This window comes from Dipteris shenzhenensis, chromosome 17 (genome assembly GCF_047967505.1).
Source record: "Dipteris shenzhenensis isolate YYH24624 ecotype China chromosome 17, Dip_SZ_1.0, whole genome shotgun sequence".
In the NCBI taxonomy this organism is placed as follows: domain Eukaryota; kingdom Viridiplantae; phylum Streptophyta; class Polypodiopsida; order Gleicheniales; family Dipteridaceae; genus Dipteris; species Dipteris shenzhenensis.
The window spans coordinates 45,746,234-45,751,466 of NC_141612.1; the positions used below are offsets into that span (position 1 = coordinate 45,746,234).

Below are 5,233 nucleotides of genomic sequence, written 5' to 3' on the forward strand. Positions count from 1 at the left end.
TGTATCCGGCATTGATAGATCTTGGAACAAATTTCACAAAGGAATCGAAAGGGACGGTGAGATGATCTTTTTGCCTACGATGTGTACTCATCTCCATTCTTTTCTTGTTGTGTTTAGTCACACACACACACACACACACACACACATTTTTTAAATAGTGAAATCTTATATTTCTATGTGGGAAACCTTAGAAAAACTTACAAGAGCTGAAAATGCACCATGAAGTACAAAAGTAAAAAGATTTTTTGTACATCATGGTGGGTTTTCACCTCTTCTGAGGTTTTTGACAGAGAAATATAAGATTTCACTTTAAAAAAAAGTGTATGTGTGTGTGTGTGTGTGTGTTTGTGTATGTGTGAAATATATATAGAAAGGGTGACCATAGGCCAGTTTTGAATAATACAATGCAATTTTGAATAATGTAGTGCAAAGTGCATGTGGATATTACAAAGGTATAAAAACCACATGAGCATAAGTGTCTGACAATCATGTTGGTTGACCTAAGATCCAACGTATGATTCATTTTTAAAACCTTGCCCAAAAGATCAACCCACTTAGGTGAAAGGCTTGAAGGTGATAAGGATTTCATTTAGTAAGAAGGGATGGATGACAAACTAGTGAATGGACATTGTCATCTCATTGTCATAGGACCCATGTATGGGAAAGAGAGAGGAAAGTCGTCGATAAGTAGTAGGAAATCTAGGCATAGGCCAATAGTCTAATAAGTAGCCTATGAGTGACATGAAAATTGCAAGTAGCCTTAGTGTCCATGAACAACCAAAACTTAATGTGAGGTGACTAGGAAATTTGCATTTTGGCCTTATACAAACAAACATTTATGTCATTCATACGTTTGGGTCATCTTGATTAGAGAATTATCATGCCCTTATGCTATTTCTAGCTAGATAGTTTATGGATTAGAGATGTGGTGGCCACAACCTAAGGCCACATGAAAAGAAAAGAGTAGGAGGAGGATAACTTTTAGATGTGTTGCGCTTCATGTAGTGTGCTACCATTTGCCACGGCTCTTCATTGCCATTTAGGGTTGTTGTAACCTACTTCTTGTAGAAGAGAAGATGCGTGGAATTGTTTACAAGGAGATCTCCTTGTATTACATTTGTTAGTGCAAAATCTGGTAGTTGATCTGCAAATTATTGGCACTACGTGCAAACATCATTTATCATATTCTTTTACTTACACAAAAAACTTGCAATTATATTAAAATCCTTAAGTGAGAAGGAGGTCTTTAGTAGGCCCCCTTGTAGAGGCTCGTGCTCAATTCAACGGGGCGAGTAGTTGAAGAGTCACGAGTCAAGATTCAGGGCGACGTGAATAGAAGGCAAAAGGTAAGACTCAAGAGGGAAAGGAAAGGAAATGAAAATGAGTGCCACATTATTAACTAGTAATAAAGGACGTACTTATCCACGCACAACAATACTTCTGCAAAATACTAAGTACAATGTCGTTCTCCCAAATCCTCAGTGCTGCAAAACACAACAATCAGCTACTACAATTTTCTTGCTCCCTAAAGAGTCTCGACTTGACTCTTTTTTAAGCAACTGGGCTCTTTAAAGTTTAGTCTCTCTCTGGCACTGTGTGACTTTCCCACTTCATCTTCCCGTTCACGCCCTCTCGTACATGAAAGTTTTACGTCCTCCCACCATTGTCTCGATCAGGACAGCGCATCCTCCCTTCACGTGCCCTAACCTTTCCCCTCTTTCTGTTGATCTCCTCCTCTCTGCGTCTCGTCCACTCCCTTCCACCCTTTCTGCTTCCTGCCCTAACGTTACCACGCTTATTCCCATCTTCTTCACCTCCGCCTCCCCCCTTCAGGTTTTCCTCTCTTCCTTCTCTCGATCTCTTGTCTTTGTTTCTTCCGCGTCTCTTGCACTGTCATTTCCTGCACACCTCGCAATGTGCCCCGTTCCGCAGCAGTTTTGCACATTGAGATCTCATACTAGGCCGTTATTTCCGCCGCTTGCGTCGAACCCAAGCCTTTCTTCCTTTCTCCACCGATTTTTTTCTTTCTGCTCTCTAAAAGGCATCAGTACTGACGTGGGCTTCCACTTTTTAACCAACCTCTTGGCCGTGACTTCAGCGGGAGAGTTGTTCGCTGAAATGGTACGACGCAAGATCAAAATCAAGCGAATTGAGAATGCTACCACCCGGCAAGTCACCTTCTCCAAACGACGCGGTGGTTTGCTGAAGAAGGCGAACGATCTGTCTATTCTCTGCGACGCCGAGGTTGCTGTTATTATCTTCTCAAGCAGAGGAAAACTTTTTCAGTTTGCAAGCTCCAGGTATGCCGACTATCTGTGTTACTTGCCGTCCTCGATGATTGTGAGACACAGCAATCAAAGCTTCACTATGTAGTTCATGGCATTGCTTAACTGTCTAACCTGTGTGCTTTCTGAAAGTTATTCCTTGTTATTTATTGTTCGTCTGCCTTCTTTAACTCAACCAGCCTGGTCGACGAATAAGCTGTAGTCTTTACGATTTGGGCTTTCATAGATTCAAGCTCTACCCTTTTAGTTAAGCATACCGGACTTTCATATAATTACTGTTTCACACCAATACAAAAACGTTTCGCATTGTCTAGCAGTCCTCACAGCAATATCTTTCGTGCGAGCATCAGTCTCTTGGAATATCCTAGCTATCCGCGTTATCATTGTCTTTTGAGTCTTGGCTGCTGGCGGTTTTGTTTGGCATAAAGCACAGACAGTCTCCCGAATTTCATTAACTTGAATCTGCTCACTAATGAAGGTAAGTCTCGTCATATTGTGGAACCGAACTGGTTCGTTTAAGCTTTGTTTTGTTACCTCACAAGTATAAATTAAGACTGGTGAACTGAGTGGCCTTTCTCAGTTAGAAAAATATTTTCTTACATTTTGCTATATGTAAAGAGTTGGAGAGTCGGACGAGCACTCAGACATCGTCTACGCAAATTATCAGGCTATCCTTCCAGGAAAACTTTGTGTCTACTTTCGTCCTGCAATATCTGTGTGGTAACTAACATGTGCTTTTACATTCTACGATAGTGAGCTAGGTGTTTACTACATGCGCTCGCTTCCCTGCGAATACGTCGCACTTCTCCTCCTGGATCCGCCCTAAAGCTTCCATTTCATCTTTATGAGTGCTTCCTAACTTTGATTTTACTGAGAGGGACTTAAAGGTCGCCATTCTGCATCTTCTGCAAGCTATAAGGGAAAGCCAATTGTTTCGCTAGTAGAATGCATGCAGCCATCTGCGCTCAAATTTGCTCAGAAGTTGGCAATATATCATGTAAGAATCACCACGAGTTACTATGCAAACCCCTACCTTATTTTATGATGCCCATCATTTTCTTCAACTATCCATGCCATCCATCGAAGCCCAACTGGCCGTCATCAACAACTGTCCCTTTTCTCTCAATGAATTTTGAATTTGTTGAACTGAAGTACCGTAACGCCAAGTCAGAGGCCTTCTTTTTGCTTTTATCTGATTTGTCATTACTATTTCGTCTGGGGATAAGGTCGAAGAAGCGTGCTCAGAAAATCTTGATGATGTGAATGCCATTCATGACACACTTTAGCTAGGAAGGCACGAGTATTTTTGAATAAACTGTAGGCTATTGACCAACGCCCTTCCATTAGAGACTTTGAGAGCTCGTGTAGTGCCTCAAGATACCTCTTGATGAGAAAGAGCAGTGTCTCAGAGGGTAATCTAGCGTGGCTGGCACTAAACAAGCCATCAGGCAGGATGGCATCGGTGAGGCTAGGTCTCTGTGGTGACTCCCTGTGGAAGCGCCTATTGAGTCTCTAGATGAATGACCGAGAAACCATGGTCTGGTTGTGTAGTATCACAGCATCTCTCAACGCATTGTCATCTGCCTAACCCGAGGGAAACCACAAGGAAATGCCAAACTCCCAAAAGTCGCAGACAGTAGAGGAACAGGGACAAGACACAATAGTCCCATAGCCCATAGGATAGGTGGACAAGCCACATAGACGTCCATGATTGTCATGAGATCCACTCAGCATAGTGCACACAAGTAGTCATACAGCTCAACAAAAATGGTATGCCATCCAAGGAATTATCAACAGCAAATAGGCACAATATACATCCACAATTAGGAGCCTTTGTCAATAGGTTGGGTGCATGCTGTGTTTGTAGGTCCGTGGCTTTAGCTGGCCTATTTGACAAATCAAGTTAGTCTTTTGTCAGGTGTAGCCTAATCTAATAATGTTTGGGCCTATATTTAAGTAGCCCCTCCCCTCAATTTAGAACACCATTGAGTCTACGAGTCCCTTCAATCTCTTGAGTATCCTCATAGCTCAATAGGTTGGGTATATGCCATGTTAGTAGGTCGAGCCAAGTGTAGACTTAATGGGTCTATCTCATAGATTAAAGCAGACCTTTGTGAAGTCGAGCCTAATCTTATAAGGTTGGGGTCTATATATAAGTAACGCATTTTCTCAATCCAGAAGATAACCTAGTCTAGCAATCCATTCAATGTCCAATAGTTTATAGGTTTCTAGTGAATCCTAGATCCAATAAGATAGGAGTTAGCATATAATGTGGTGTATTCTATGCATCTTCACAATATCCTCTTGCATGCATGCTTTGGCACCCTCCAATTATAGTATATGCTTTGTTCATGAGAGAGTCTTGTAAGCTTTTTTCTTTTTACATTTTGAGATCTTCAAAACCCATCTTCTTTGAGTTTGGGAGGAACAATAAGTGTGTAGGGAGTGCTCAATGGAACTAGGACACACTAGGCATCTTTTGCCTCTCCATGGCTCCCTTGCATGCTCTATCTTCAATGGGATATTTGCTAGCTTGAACAATATTAAGTAGTGTATGGGGATGAATTCCTATCGCATAGTCCAATATCTACAAGAAATTGGTGCAACCAAACCAATTTTAGAGCTGCTAGAGAGGTCGCTACATACTCAGATTCTGTGCCCAAGAGACCAAGCAACCATTGATAAAGAAACAATTACCACTTCTAGATCATATAGAGAAGTGAGAGCTTGTTGAGTCTGCATCTGTATATGCCAAAAGATGAAGAGACATCACGGAAGATGATTCTGGATGATGTCGATAAACTAATCCAAAGTCGGCAGTGCCTTTCAAATACTTTAGAACATGTTTTGCTGCTGTAGACCAATGTTGCATTGAGGGATCAGCCAGATATTGACCTAGAAAATTGGCGGTGAAAAGAATATCTGGTTGAGTGTTCAATCCGACAAAC

General features: G+C 41.7%; 1 pseudogene across 1 annotated transcript; it reads left to right on the top strand.

Annotated features, from left to right (window-relative positions):
• The first annotated feature begins 1,566 nt into the window (after positions 1 to 1,566).
• Positions 1,567 to 3,009, top strand: LOC147892182 (agamous-like MADS-box protein AGL15 pseudogene; annotated as a pseudogene). Its single transcript, XR_015542476.1, has 3 exons — positions 1,567 to 1,833; positions 2,099 to 2,300; positions 2,904 to 3,009. The product of XR_015542476.1 is annotated as an agamous-like MADS-box protein AGL15 pseudogene (transcript).
• Positions 3,010 to 5,233: the final 2,224 nt, after the last annotated feature.